We start from the raw sequence: 16,804 nt of genomic DNA on the forward strand, positions 1-16,804 counted from the left end.
AGGATAACTGTCCTATAGTTACGCAGGTTATCCTTATTACCCTTTTTAAAGACAGGTACATTAACTTTTTTCCAAAGTTCTTGAACTTTCCCACGATTCTAAGATTTCTTAAAAATCAACATTAATGTGTCAAAGAGCTTCTTGGCCAATTCCTTTACAACTCTTTGGTACAAGTAAGCATTGCAAGCTCAGTCAGGCCCTGCATTAGTCTTAGGTCATATCATTTCTCTGAGCAAAGAAGCCGCTATTATAGTGAAGAGGTCTGATTCACCACTGTTTCTCTCTAAATGTATGCCAAACACTTGAATCCAGCTAAACTGAGCTCAGGTTAGGACCCAAAGGCATCTGGTTCCCCACTTTTATACTTCCGTACTCACCGTGGTTGCTGGGGAGTGATTTGTCCACCAGAATAAGTTAGAGCAGCCTCACAGACGCCCCATCCTATGTCAGTTGTAATAGTCCTTTACAGAGCATTATGCTAGCTGAGGAGAACTGGTGTGCAGCATGTTCCAGGCAGATGCCCTCCTTGTCTCATCACATCCTTGGCAACACCCCACCATTAGCGAAATCCTCAGCTGCCTATTTAAGGCAGCTTTATAGCCCCTTTCTGCCACCTGAGCAGGGGGATCTGGCCCACTGATTTCATGGGAGTGGACACTGGCATAAACTTGGTGTAACACAATAGTGAGTCAGGCCAGTAGGATTCAAAGCTCATCATGCCACATTACACGTGCCTGAAGTTTAGAAAGGAAACCAGTCTCACAACTGTATGATGTTTTCATAGGCCTGGAATCAATATATTCAGAGTGACCTTTATTTTAAGGTAACAGTAATCGTATGATGGATTTTTTTCTGCTAAACTATGAACTAATATTATACAGGTATCACTATTTATTGTAAACAGAAGATCAGTATCTCTCCTCCACCAATGAATTGTAATTTTGATTTGTACTATTAAGACAAAGTTTTGTGTGGCACGGCAACAAGTCATTCAGAGGAACAGGATATCTTTCATCAACACCATATCTTAGTCCACATTTAATTTACAACTTTATATGTTGAACATTTAAGGAGGCATATATCAATGGTTTAAACACCAGCAGAGGAACATGGTTAGTTAAAATGCAAACAAAAAGTAGGAACAACAGGCCCTCAGGCTGGTGACCCCATGGTGTTTAAACAAAAATTAATACATTCACAATTTAATCCAGCACCCTAATTAACAGGGCTTTTGAATTAGGCAGCAATAAAACACCTACAAGAGCTAGGTATAAATATCTTGAGTACTTGGTGGCTGAAGAGGAAAAGAAAGTAAATAATTTTCAGACCTACTTAGTTCATCACTGCATACTTCTAGCAATAGCCCATATGTCTAGTAAAATTTTATGGCCTCTCATTTTGTTTACATAGTCCACCATGGCACTGTATGGAAAATAATTATTCAAGAATACTTCAAAAAGTAGGAGATTGATCTGAAACAATTATTATATTCACTTTCTGTTCAGATTTGAACCAAATTAATTTTATTTTTATTTCCCAAATACCGTAGTCTGAGTCAATTTTATGAAAATCTTGCATAATAAAAAAATAAAAGCAGCTGTTTAAAGTTGAAGCTTCAATTAAGCCATAAAGTAAGGTATTATCTGCACATCAAAGGCTAGCTGCTGGAAAGAAATATGAAGTGCCGGATGCCAAATGTTGTCTGAGTCCACTCTGAACTTGAATATAGGGGTAAGGATTCCTGAGTGCAAAGCTAGTATGAGTGATTTTTTTTTTTTTTAGAAATGTAGTTGTTAAAATATTTTTAGTGCTAATAAACATAGTGCATGTTTTGGGCTGCTGTGAAAGCAGACAGGATGAATAAATGACATTCTTGGAAAATCTGTTTTCATGACTCAGTAAATTTTAGACCTGTATGAACACTCACTTCCCACTGATCTGGTTTCGCTGAAATTCTTTGTCTGTTCTCTTGCATGTGGTGTTTAAAATGGCATTGACTGCCTACAGTGACAGAATAATGGAACAACATTGTTTTTGACAGTATACTGTAAATAGATTATTCTGCGGGGTGACACTGCATGGAACTTTTCATGAGGACATGATAGGTTCAATGCTGCAATCAAAACACTTTACACAAGTAATTTTACCCACAAGTATTTCCACTGACTTCATATTGGCTTTGATAGTAGAGAACCATGAACCTTAGCAATATACTTTACAAGCATTTATGTAAACATTTACTTATTTCTTGTTTACCTAAATAGCTATGTCTGCTGAAAATGTGTTATTTCATCTATAGCTAGTCAAAAAACTATAATCCACCCTATCACACTTGGGTTTGACATATTAATCTCTATCAGGCTTAATGAATGAAGCCACCAATCTTTTGTGTATGTACATGTGAGGGGGTGGTGGTTCCCAGTGTAACAGCCACTTACTTATCAATGCAGGCTTTTGACAGCACACCACCCAGCTCTTTGCTCTTAGCCCTTGTTTCGCTATGCTTAAATATGTATTTAACTGCCTAGGTTTAGGCAACCAAGTTTAAAAACACTGTCCAATATACAAGTAGATTCTGTTTTCTAAAGTATAATAGAAAATACATTAAGTCTTGGGTTACTGAAATGGTTGGGAGGATGGGTGTGTGAGAGAGAGAGAGACAGAGAGAGAAAATCCCTAAACTGTCCCAAAATGAAACAGTAGTTTTTCCCATGGGTGCTCCAGCCCCGGAGCACCCACAGAGTTGGTGTCTATGAATCTAAGTATAGACTGACCTCAATTGACCGGCCAGATTACTTTGCATTCTCAGTCTTAAATCTCTAGGTAGTGTGGAAGTATACTATACTAATGATATACTAATATAAGCCATGCAAAGTGACCTACAGTGGTAGGTGCTTTATAAATGCAAGTATGTATCATTTTACACATAAAATGAATGTTACCAAAATAGATCTTATGGGATGCTGACATTAATTGTCTGTAATTGGAGATGTGTGAAGCCCACTGCAGGTGGGGCTGAAAATCAATCTGTTCCTTAACTACTAGAAAGCAAGTTTCAATGCCAAACATACAATAGGAGTTTTCCTCCCACCACTTATGCATATGCAGCAAGGATCATTCAGAGAACCCTTATGAGACTACTGTAGCAGAATATAGAGAGAGCCTCCCTCCATCTGTCTACTATTTATTCGCCGTTCCTGGCCATAGGCTGGGAATGGCGAACCGCGGTCACTGGGAACTGCAAGCGGCCGTATCTGTGGACACTCAGGTAAACAAAGTGTCTTGCGGCCTGCCAGGGGCTTACTCTGAACAAGACGCAAACCAAGTTTGGAAACCCCTGGTCTAGATAATACTTTGTCCTGCCTCAGTGCAGGGGACTGGACTAGATTGCCTATTGAGGTCCCTTCCAGTCCTACATTTCTGATTCTATGATTGAAGGTCAGCAAATATCAGACATCTATTCTTGATAACACCTGCCCAAATAGCTCATTAAGTCAATATTCTCCTCAGAATTTCTTTTTGATCATTCTATACAAAAGGATCCAAGTGAAATATTCCATAAGAGCCACCAGTCACATCCATTTTCAACGTAAGAGTTTTTGGAACTAGTTTGATTCATTTCTACAAGTTAGAACATGAGAATGAAGCAATATTTCTTTTTCCTCTCTTAGAGTTATTGTAAATGAGGACCAGATTCTGATTTCAGTGCAACACCACTAGTTTCAATGGTATTAATTCACATTCTGTCATTGGACAAGTAAATAGTCTACCTGTAGGGTGACAAGGCCAGAGATAAGATATTTATGTCACTTAAAGATATTACATGTAAATGTAGATGGCTAAAACAACTAGTGATAATCATCTGTTACATCTATGCGTCCGTAGGGCTCAATCCTTCAAGATGCTGAGCACTGTCACCTGATGCAGCAAAGCCCTTAAGCACATGCTTAACTTTAATTATGAGTAATAATAAAATGATAAATAAAATAATAATAATAATACCACCTTGCACTTATAGAAATCTTTTATCCCAGTGACTCCACACAACTGAGGAAGAACAAAATCTAGACTACTTAATCTAGCCTAATATGAATAATAAAGTTGAATATATTCAGTATTTCTGTCTTTTACTTAACGGCATTTCATTAGGCAGCAAAAAATGCTTTTAGGGAAAAGACGAGGTTAATAATGTATACCAATCCAGTATCTTTAATACAATAGGATTTTGTCTTCCAGGGAGTAAAGCTAGAAATAAATGTATCACATGTTGCATCCTTGAATGCTTAACAAAACCAATAAAAGCCACTCTAATAACAGAAATATACATTCATGTGACAGTTCACCCATAAGATTTAGCATTAGGTTAAAAGTGACATATCAGAAATTCATTACCGTTTTTTTTGCAAGCCAATGTGTTTATTAACAGTTTTTAAAAGTGGCGCTTCCAATTCGCAGAACTATTTCACCTGAATATTTAGACTAGCCACAGTAGTTTGATGACATAATGCACTGGAATCTCTCTCATCTGCCATTGCTTTCTTTTATTCTATTTACATTTCAGATGATAATGTGGATCCAATCTGGATGTCATATAAATCACAGCTGCCTGTTTCTATTCTACCTGTCAAGTGTTCTTCTTTACTCACAAAAAGGTAGGTTTATTCTATCACTGTTCATACTAATAGAATTCTAATCAAGGTCAGTTCAGTTAAAAAGAACCGTATCATGATATCTCCCCACAAGAAAGAAAAATCTCTGTTTCCTAAAATGTGGACACCTCTTAGTTACCTCTTGTGCTAGCTTAAAAACAACAAAAATATATTGGACACACATTTTGTATGTCCCTGTCCCTATTTATAAAATGGGAAGATGCTTACCTTCCTTTATGATCTATAGATGAAAAACACTACACAAGAGCTGAACAGCATCATAATAATAATTAATTCTCTTAGAGAAAAGTCAGGCTTCTAAGCCTCATCCTAAGTCTGAATGCCTAAATCACTTATGAAAATGGGACGTAAGCATTTTTGAAAATTTTACATCTTATTCCTACTTTCACATCAAACACCCATTCATCACCTCAGTACCAACTCTCGCTGTTCAAGGGCATAGCAGACTCTAGGTCATTTATCAAGTAGCAGGGCTGCCAAATAAGCATGCTAAAACATTGACTCATACATGATTAATACACTAATTAATAAATATTAATATTAATAATCATAGAGTTTTACATTTTCAAAGCACCATGCAAATGTTAAACTAAGGATGTACTAAATATTTAATTTTAGGGTTTGGATGAATACAGAATAAGTAGAAGTGGCATTTGGTCAAAGTTGAACTATAAGTGGAATTGTAGATACAGCAATAAATGGTACTGTTATAGTTATTATCTGAGACTGTTTATTGCAGCAAGATGTTAGTAATAAAAAATACCAATTCAGCTTCACCACCTCACAAAACATACTGAACGTTGCTTTATATATTGTCACATTGCTATTTGTTAGCAAATTTTATGGACAAAGCACTGCAAATGGAACATCTACTTTTGATTGAAAACATGTACAGAAATTTCAGTCCAGTACTAACTAGTGGCAGAGCTGGTAACAACATCTATAGTTAAGATTACTCAACACTTCCCATTATAAGACCCTGTTTCCAGTTGCTTATATCTAATGTTAAGATTCTGTCACAGGTATTTTAGTAAAAGTCAGGGACAGATTACTGGCAATAAACAAAAATTAATGGAAACCTGCAACCTGTCTGACTTTTACTAAAAAAATTTTGTGGGGGGGTGGCAAAGGGGGAGACAGGGCACTGCTGGGGCTTGCAGCTGCTGCTCTGTGGCAGGAAACTGCTGTTCCAATGGCCCCGGGGCTGGCCACCGGTCAGTTGTTTTGGCAGCAGCTACTCCAGTGGCCCCGGGACTGACAGCTGCTCCAACCCTGCCCCAGAAGTGGTCACTGAGGTCCCAGAACATCACAGAATCCATTATCTCCATGACAGAAGCAGCCTTATCAATAGCTTTGCCAAAATTTAACCATTCAGGCTGAAATTTCCCATATCAGATGTCCATCTTCAGCTGAATTTTTTTAAACTTTTCAGCAAAAATTGTTCTGCCATTTCCATGAATGAGATTAGTGAAAAATATGTTGTTTTTTCCATATTAGAAAAATTGTTACAATCATTAAGAAATTCTAGTGCCCCCATGCTTTGGAGCAGGGTCTTGAAATTTGGGGTTGCCTTTGTGCCAGAGATATGCCTTTTGATGTCCTGGGGAAAAGAGCCCAAATTTGGCCAAGTTCAAATCTTAGTTCACACATGGTCAGTAGAGACTTGTTAGAGTTTGCCAGCTAAATTCACCAAAGATTCTATTCTGTCTGAACTGAGCATGCTCCAGCCTGGGGCTGCAGGGACTGAACAGGACTTTCCCTGCAATTGCCCATTCCAGAGGCTGCTGGATGCTGTAGTTCCAGAGATGGAACTGAGAGCAGGGAGACTGTCTCTCCTGTGTTTTCAATGCCTCTTTCCCCGCTCCCCACTGCTGGTCCCCAGGGAGTAAAAAGAGAAGCAGCCTGACTCATATGTAGATAAGACCTGTGGAAAAACAGTATGTGATCATATAATTAAAGACTATATCATAATGCATACACACAAGAGAATCCAATTAAGATTGCACGGGCAACTTTAATTCAGGCATTTCATAAACTTTGAGTGCTTGACTCTGCAACTTTAATAATGTTCTTTTGTTGTTGTTGTTTTTTTAATATAATTATAATCAAAGCTGGTTATTTACATTTGACAATTAGATTTCATCTGCAAAAATGTACTTTATAAAATCATTAATACTTTTGCTTCTAAAAAATAAATTACCTTGGTACAGACCCCTGTACTCACCCCTTGCACACTATTGTACTGATCTTTGTACAAAGTATGACTTGTAAGGTACCATCTGAAAACTCAATTTGCTGGTCATTATTGTCCTAGTAAAATATGCATAGTAATTGTATGTAAAGTTATACAAGTCAGAGGAAGTTAGAAAAGGTTGGCTTGGTACATAGCAGCAGCAGATGCCACTAGGTAGGCCAGAAGGCAGTGAAGACTCATAATTACCTTCTGTGGCCTACGCAGGGTCACCTCCAGAATTGGCCATAAGGTGGGAGTGAGACAAAATGGCTAGCCTGGCCATAATAACATTACCTATCCTAAAAGGATAGAATATACCATCTCCTCTCAACTGTTCAGCTTCTTTTATTAGGTATTTGAAGACTTTGGCCAAAGATAAATAGCAGAAGTTTGATTGAAAATTTAGAACACTTTTTCTGATACAATACTACCGTAATCAATCCTCACAACATCCTTATGACATACATGAATATGACCACTCCCATTTTATGGATGGGAAGAAAAAGATGCAAAGAGATTAAGTGACTGGGCCAAAGGCACACTGTTAATCAGACAGCCAGGACCAGAGTGTAGGAGTTGCATACTTCTTCCTGGTCACACTGCCTTTATTCTCGTTTGCATGTTTCACAAGCGCACACACCGCACACAAATTAATAGGCACACAGGCATCTATTGATAATAGAGTTGACTGATATTCAAAATTCCTCTTCCCAATCACATGGAACACAATAGTGTGATACAAGACCACCAATTAAAGGAATATAATCATTGTACTTTTGAAGGTGAAGGAGGATTTGCCTTTTCAATCTGACACAGTATATTGTACATGCTGCATTCAACTCAATTAATTTAAATCAGCACTCTGATGAATGGTACAGACACTTAATTGGAATAATAGCCTAGAACACATGCAATGCAAACAATTCATTAAAAACAGGCCTAGGTGCGCCTCAGGATTTGCCCAGATTTCAGTCATTGCTGGCCATCCACCAGTATACCTGCACTAGTACAAACCCTTGTTCAGACAGGTTAAAAAGCTGTAAACTGCAATTTCAGTAGTAGAGTTTACCCAGGTTTCAAGCAGGGATTAGTGACACTGATACAAATAGCAGCTATGCCTGAGAACACATTAGTGCTTTGACTGCAAGCTCTTTGGGGCAGGGATTTGGGGGTTTGTACAGTGGCTAGCATGATGTGGCCCCAATTCATGACTAGGCCCCCTAGGTGGTACAACAATACAAATAATAAAAATAAGAGTTTGCATCAGTGCAACTACACCACTGATGGTTGCAATTAGGCCAAATCCCCGATATTGATAAGTACCTAGTCAATTTTCATAGTCAATATACAAGGAATGACTTGTTCATGATTATTAACAGAAGTGAACTGTTGAATATAATCTCCACCCCACCCCGTTTCCATTTGGGCTACTCACTTTATGGTCATCCTCCCCAACTAACTACAATAATTAGATACCACAGTGATAGGCATTTTGAGAATTACAGCTACATTCAGTCATATCTTAAACTGAGGTGGTTGAAATTGTTCTTCCCCCCTTCCACTCCCAACAACAGAAAAAAATAGCCTTCCAGTTGGTAGAATTTTTTTACCAAAACCAGAAATTTTGATATTTCCAATTTGTTGCGGATTTTTTGTCTCTTTTTTCCCCCAAGTAATTTGATAGAGGAAAAAATTGACATAATTTTTTCTACTTTTTTTTCCTTTCAAAAATCTTTCACATCTGAAAAGTTACAGAGTGGCAAAAGGCAAAATGAAACCAAGCAAAATATCCATTCTTTCTTGGAAAGAAAACAACTTCAAATGTTTTATTTTTTTTCCTCCAAAAAACTCTGTCATATTTTTGACCAACTCTACTTAATACATTTGTTTAAGCTCTGGTGAAATGTACAGTAGGCTTGTTTTCAAGACCCTGAATAGCTACTAAGTTGGATCTATTTATTTCTGATAAACAAAATAAATGCCTTTAAAAATGGGTAAAAAAAGCTTACTAGATTTTCTGCCCTTTCCACTGATGTTTACAAATAGGCTTCTATTATAATGCATTGAGTACCACAAAACATTCTGAGCTAAGAACTGTGGGTCAACACTGTTTACTCAATTATTTCCATGGAAGAAAAAAAGTACAGAATCTCACCTTCTTCATGCCAAGTTATTTGATTATTTATTTATTTATTATTATTATTACTGGCAGAGTGTGTAAATAAAGATCTTACTTCCTATTTTTCTATCAAATGTTATTCTAGTTTGGGTGTTCTTCCTTGTTGATGTATAATACTGTTCTTTTAAACTATTTCCATCTGTAGAATTACAGTTAAACTACAACCTTTACAAGAACAGAGATCAAAAACGCTTATCTACAGAAACAAATTCAAATGGTTGTTCATTTAAAAATAATACATTCCAAAGTCTATCCATATTCCTGTGTTCCAAACGCAGATTTTCAAACATTTTTCCTCTGAGATCAGCTTTTTTCTTTCTCTTTATCCAGTTATTGTCATTATCATTATAGATACTACTACTACTACATATACAGAGAAACAAAACTATTCTCATACTCGCAGAAATGATAACACAGCTACCTCTATGACAGAATAATAATTTCTTACATTTACATTTAGAGAGTCTACATACACTATTTATATAATCACGGCATACATCTTGTTACTTTTCCAGCAAACAAGAAAGTGCTATATCTGTACAAAAACATTTACCAAGACAAAACATTCTGATACCAGGTGTCTCTTTCCAGAAGGATGGGCTGTCCATATGCATGTGTTTAGGGAAATGTACAAGCTAAATAAATATTTTTTTAAAAAGCTTACTCCTGCAGCTGTCTTTGTTCTGTCTGTTTAGCTTTGTAAACTATGAAATACCCACCTCAGATTACGTTTTCAATTTTTTAATATTTTTAAAAGAGGACATTAATTGAACGTCAGTACATTTTAGGACCTTTTATACGACAGTACATAAAGAAGATACTATTTTGATTTAACATGAAATACCGAATAAATAGGAATGTATTCATATCATCATAACAGCACTGCAATAACTGTAAACACAGATAATAAAATTATTCTCTGCTTATAATTTACCCAACAAATTATATCATTTTTTCTGGATACAGGTTATCTGCAAGGGAGGGTAATTTCTGCAAACATGTTCATCATTCATAGTTTGGAAAAATAGCTTTTGCAATAAAAACAATCCTTCAATTTGTGCCGTGTGATTCATTATCAAAGTTAATTCTCACAACATTCTTATTTTTCTAGCTGGATGCTGTATTGTTACTATTTTCTAGCTCTAACAAGAATCTAACTTCCCTTCACCCCCCTTTTTTCTGCCTCATACTTTCAATATTCATAGTTGCTTCACGGCTCTATTAAGTGAAAAATAAGAAGCTTTTCAAAATATCTTAGAGCCTTTCCAATCTAAATCCTCTCCCAATATTTATTTACACTAGTATTCATGATGTCTTTAATTTCTGAAAACATTGTTGCAAATAAGAACTCTCACCCAAACCTAAGTGACTAAAAAAAGCCAGATTCTGTCATCCCCACTAACTTTAGGAACTACTCGCAGAGTAACATACTACTCAGCATGCATAACGGGAGTAGAATCTGGTCCTGGGTCAACAAATGGTGTTGTGAATATTAGAGAAATCAATTCATATTTTTTTAAATCTACCATATATACTATTATGAAGGCAAAAGTTTAATCTGTAGGAAATAAATCTACTCAGGATCATTAGGCAATGTAGATTTGAACAAGCATAGTGGTCCTGGTAGCAAATTGTTTGCAGCTAGGACTGGCTCAGCATACATTTTGGACAGGTTACGTACCAGTCCATTTATTCAGGAAATACTACTATGCAAGGGGTGGTTACATCTAGTTACAGGATCAATTTAAGGCCCAGTCTTCCTGTAATGAAAATATTAAGGGTTAATCCCTAACTGAAGAGATAGCCACATATGATAAAATCTCATTAAAACCACCAACAAAAATCCTTGATTTTTTTTTTATTACTAAACTCATATTTGTTAAATATATATAACTCTCATAACTTGAAGTCAACAAGAAGAGAATACTGCCTCAAACTAAATTCTTACATCCACCCCATCCCAACTCAGGCAAAGCATGAGAAAAAAAGACGTGCTTTTTCTACACTAAATGACACTCACTGCTCGTCAGATGGAGCCAAAGTGAATTCTAGAGACCAGGATTGTCTACTGAGGACACTGTGACAGCATCCGAGATCCCAAGATACTTAAATTGAGACACTGGTGGCTCAAGGTCTTCACCTATTTCAACTGGCTCAGCAACACATGGAGAACGATATGGTATCTCAGATAACCAGAGCCCAAACCAAATGAAATTGTAATGATGCGCAAGTGAGGAGATACTCACTGTTATTCAGTGCCAGCTGCAACTTCCAAGATAGAGCATATTAGAGTAGAGCATACTGGAGTAATCCATTCTTTTCTAAATTTGAAGTCATAAAAACATGAATGACTGTGGTGAAGCATGGAACTGAGCGAACTGGCTGCATTTACTTTAACCATATGGAATAAAAAAAGGTGAAAAAACTGCACCACTAATAAGCACCTGGGATTCCAGGAATAGTCAGGAATCCAAAAACACTCTAAATTGTAAACCTCTTGGACAAAGGGACAAAAATGTCCTCAATGATCATAGAGAAGCAACCCTCATCATATACAGAATATCTTTCCCCAACCAAACTAATATAACTTCTTTCTACTCAACCCAGTCCACTCTTGTCTGTCTTCCAATTCACCCAGACGCCATGGGCTGCAATACTACAATGTACCAAGCACTCTCAACAACCACTGAAAAATAGTGAACAGGACTGTGCCCTTAAAGAGCCTAGACTAGGGTTACCATTCGTCCGGATTTACCCGGACATGTCCTCCTTTTTGTTCTAAAAATAGCGTCCGGGGGGAATTTGTAAAGCACTCACAACGTCCGGGATTTCCCCCCTCCCCGGCAGAGCAGAGCAGAGCGAGCGGCTGGGAGGGCTGCAGGGAAGTCCTGGGCTGGACTCCAGAGCAGCTGTAGAGGAGCCGGATCCGCCCTGCATTCTGAGCAAGTGTATCAGCACAAAGTGCAGCCCTCCCCTTTTGCAACTGGGAGCGGTTTCTGCCATGCAGCGTAGCAAAACGGGAGCGAGAGCACTTTGTGCTGATACAAGGGCAGCTCTCCCCTGCAGCCCGGTCCAGCAGCACTGTGCAGGGCCAGGGACCGGGTTTTGTTGTGCTGGGGAGCGCAGCCACGTGTCCGGCTCGCACAGAGCCCAACACCTGTTCTGAGCAGCAGGGTAAGGGGGCCACGGGGCAGGAGAAGGGGCAGGGAGGTTCTGGAGGGGGCAGTCAAGAAACGGGGGTGGGGGCTTTTTGGGGGTCGTGGAGAAAGTTTTGGGCAGTCAGGGTACAGGTAGGGGGTAGGGTCCTGGGGGGCAGTTGGGGGGGGTCTTAGGAGGGGGCAGTTAGGGGACAAGGAACAGGGAGTCTTAGGTAGGGGGTGGGGTTCTGGAGGGCAGTTAGGAGCAGGGGTCCCAGGAGGGGGCAGTCAGGGGACAAGGAGCGGGGGGGGGGTGGGGGGCTGGGAGTTCTGGGGGGGAGCTGTCAGGGGGCAGGAGTGGGGAGAGGGATCGGAGCAGTCAGGGGACAGGGAGCAGAGGGGTTTAGATGGGTTGGGAGTTCTGGGGGGGGCTGTCAGGGGGTGGGGAGTGGTTGGATGGGGCGTGGGAGTCCCAGGGGTCTGTCTGGGGGTGGGGGTGTGGATAAGGGTTGGGGCAGTCAGGGGACAAGAGGCAGGGAGGCTTAGATAGGGAGTGGAGTCCTGGGGGGCAGTTAGGGGCAGGGGGTCCCAGGAGGGGGCAGTCAGGGGACAAGGAACGGGGGGGAGGGTTGGGGGTTCTGGGGGGGCGGGAAGTGGGAGGGGCAGGGGCGGGGCTAGGGCGGGGCTCCTCCCGTCCTCTTTTTTGCTTGCTGAAATATGGTAACCCTAGCCTAGACATGACACAATCTGGACAAAATGAAAAGATGATGAAAAGATTCATGTAAGAAAGTAAGGACAATGTTATTAGATATTTAAAAGGTTTTAAAATATTTTTAAAATGTTTTTAAATATTGCTCTGATTGTTGTGTATTTGGTTGTCGTGGTAATAGAATCTTGTTGTTGCTATGAGTCAGATTATTAGGGGATAGCCCAGCCAGTTTTGGATGGTTTTTGGTTAGTTCAGAGTGTGGCAATAAATGGCTGCTTTTAAGGTTTACAGCTCTCTGTGTCTTCAGTGATTTCTTCCTAAAACAGTTGCCCCCAAGGATATAATAACGTGGCGATGAGGGTGAGATGTCTGTGCTGCCCCAGCAACAGAAGGAAGTAGAAATCAAGGTACAAAAAAACACCTTTTTTGCTGCTGGAAGGGGGTGAGAACTGGCTTGTTTGCACTGACTGTGCAAACTGAAACTAAAACCATGGCTACACTTACAGGGCCACTGGAACCTTTTGAGGAGACTATAGTGCAATGGCATGTATATATTGAGCGTTTTGAGCTTTTTGTTACTGCAAATGACATTACAGAAGAGAAGAAGATGCCAATATTCTTAAGTGTTATAGGGGCTAGGACCTACTCCCTGCTACGCAGTTTACTACACCCTGTTAAGCCTGGTTTCAGACAGACACCAAATCTTACAGTGACATTGTGGAAATCCTGGGGTCCCATTTTTCTCCAAAACCATTGGTAATTGCTGAAAGATATAGATTCCACAGAAGAGACCAGAAAAAAGATGAAACAGTTGTACAATTTGTAGCAACTTTGAGAAAGCTTGCAGAAGACTGTGAATTTAAGGAGATACTAAATGGTGCCCTACATGACAGGTTAGTGTGTGGCCTGCACAGTGAAGCTATACGGAAGCGCCTATTGACAGAGGCTCAGCTTACCTTACAGAAGGCTGTTGACCTTGCAGTCTCTATGGAACTGGCAATAAAGGAGGCGCAATCCATCGGTGCATCCCCTGGGGTGCATAAGGTGTCACAAGAACCTACCCACAAAACTGTGGGGAGTCAGGAATGTTACCGCTGTGGTAAGCTGGGTCACCATGCATCAGAATGCTGGAGTAAGGACCTGGTATGTCGACACTGTGGCAAAAAGGGACACATTGAGTGTGCCTGTAAACAAAAGAAAAGAAGGCCTGTGGTCTGGCTGACCAAAAAGGGAAATCTCCATACTCTAGAGCAGACCCAGGATGACCAAGGAGACACAACACCACAAGAAGAAGAGCCACTCCACGTTTTCTCTTTGGCAGTGGGCTCAGATGAATACTGGGTAACCCCGTTGTTGGACGGCAAACTTATATGCATGGAACTGGACACCGGTGCAGCCGTCTCGCTAGTCTCTGAGACTGTGTATAAAGAAAAGCTACAGCATCTTCCACTTAAAGCAACAAAAACAGTTCTGAAGACATATACGGGAGAAGCTGTGCCCATGTTGGGCAATACTGATGTTAAGGTGGAGCTCAATGGACAGGCTGCTAAATTGCCACTGTGGTGAGAGGTAATTTCCCAGCCTTAATGGGTAGACTTGGCTTAGGAAGATCCAGCTGAACTTGGCAGAAGTGCACCAAATGACTAAAGAAGAAACCAGTCTACTCGCTATCCTAAGGAAACATGCTGCTGTTTTTGGAGAGGATCTGGGAAGTATGAAGGGAATCACTGTGACATTGAACATTAAACCTGACAGTCAACCAAAATATCTGAAAGCCAGAACTGTACCATATGCCATGAGGCCGAAGGTTGAAGCGGACCTGGAGTGCCTGGTCACAAATGGAGTCCTAATACCAGTTACCCATAGCCCATGGGCAATTCCTATTGTTCCAATAGTGAAGAAAGATGGCTCCCTCCAGATTTGTGGTGATTTTAAAGTCACTGTCAACCCAGTGTTGTGTGCAGAGCCACTTCCCCGCATTGATGACCTCTTCGCAGGCCAGGCCGTGGGACAAAAGTTCAGTAAGATTGATCTGAGTCAAGCATATTTACAGATGCATGTCGATGAAAAGTCTCAAGAGCTGTTGACTATTGTGATGCATAAGGGGCTTTATCAATACTGTTGCCTACCCTTCGGAATAACGTCTGCTCCCGCCCGGTTCCAGAGGGCTATAGACCAGATCTTGTGTGGCTTGCCAGGAGTCCAGTGCTATCTGGATAACATCCTGGTCACTGGAAGGAATGAGGAGGATCACCTAAAGAATTTAGAGGCTACCCTACAAAGACTGGAAGAGTATGGCCTACGAGTCCGCAAAGACAAGTGTGAATTCTTCCAGCTCTCTGTTGAATATTTGGGACACATCATTGATGCTACAGGTCTTCGTAAGGGCCTTCCAAAAGTTAAGGCTATTGTGGAGGCTCCCCCTCCTCAAAATGTTAGCCACACTGTTAAAACCACTTCATGAACTCCTTGGGCAGAACAAGGCCTGGAAGTGGACTGAAGCCTGTGACGTTGCATTTAACAAAGCTAAGGATGCATAGCTAAATTCTGAAGTTCTGACGCACTTTGATCCATCCTTACCCCTATAGTTGGCTTGCGATGCATCCCCTTATGGAGTGGGAGCAGTCGTGTCACACTATGCCTTCGGGAGAAGACAGACCTATTGCTTTTGCTTCACTCACTCTAAGCAAAGCAGAAACTAACTATGCCCAAATCGAACGTGAGGCATTGGGAATCGTTTTCTGAATTCGGAAGCTTCATCAGTACCTATTCGGATGGAAGTTTACTCTTTTTACAGACCATCGACCCCCTGACTTCAATTTTTGGACCCCACACAGGCATTCCCCCATTAGCTGCTAGTCGTATGCAACGTTGGGCATTCTTGCTTTCTGCGCATACATATGAAATCAAATATCAGAAATCCACTCTGCACAGCAATGCGGATGGTCTCTCAAGGCTGCCTTTGCCAATCAAACATCAAAATATTGCCCAGAAGGAAATCTTTTACTTTGAACAGGTAGAGAATACACCCATCACCGTTACTCAGGTAAAGAAGGCTACTCGAGTTGATCCAGTATTGTCCCAAGTTATGGAGATGGTGATGCATGGAACAACTCGACGAACCTCTCCAGTCTCACCCGACCTTGTTACCTACATGGCCAGGAGGATGGAGTTATTGATCCAATCTGGTTGTTTGCTGGGGGGAGACGTGTCATTATCCCACCACCACTGAGATCACAGATGTTAAAACAGCTACATTCTGGTCACTGTGGAATAGTGTGCATGAAGGAAATTGCACAAAGCTATTTTTGCTGTCTGGGATTGGGCAGTGCTATTGAAGAGAAGGCAAGAGCTTGTATGTCATGTCAGGGTGTGAGGAATGCACCCCAGTGGGCATCCCTACACCCATGAGACTGGCCTGAAAACCTGTAGCAACGTATTCACGCTGGCCCACTTGAAGAAAGCATGTTCTTGGTGGTGGTAGATGCCCATTCTAAATGGCCAGACGTCTGTATAATGCTGTCCACTACAGCAGAGAGTACAAAAACTACAAGGATTCTCTAGTCATTTTGGTCTGCCAGAACAACTTGTGAGAGACAACGGAGCACAGTTCGTCTCTCAGGATTTTCAAAATTTTATGAAGGCAAATGGGATACACCACATCACTTCAGCACTATATAATCCATCCACCAATGGATTAGCTGAAAGATTTGTGCCGACAATGAAATAAGCTTTGAAATCGGCAAGGGACAATTATCCATTCAAAAGCATCTGGACAACTTCTTACTATCCTACAGAATCACACCTCATACTACGACCAAGGCATCCCCGGCCTTTCTAATGATGGGATGACAGCTGTGTACTTGCTTTGATCTA

At 40.5% G+C, this 16,804-nt stretch overlaps 1 protein-coding gene across 3 annotated transcripts in view; it reads right to left on the minus strand.

Moving 5' to 3' along the window:
• The window catches only part of PDGFC (platelet derived growth factor C), a 242,797-nt gene that overhangs the window by 128,347 nt on the left and 97,646 nt on the right, over positions 1–16,804 (minus strand). The window lies entirely within an intron of this gene.

Source organism: Chrysemys picta, chromosome 5, assembly GCF_011386835.1.
Source record: "Chrysemys picta bellii isolate R12L10 chromosome 5, ASM1138683v2, whole genome shotgun sequence".
Taxonomy (NCBI): Eukaryota; Metazoa; Chordata; order Testudines; family Emydidae; genus Chrysemys; species Chrysemys picta.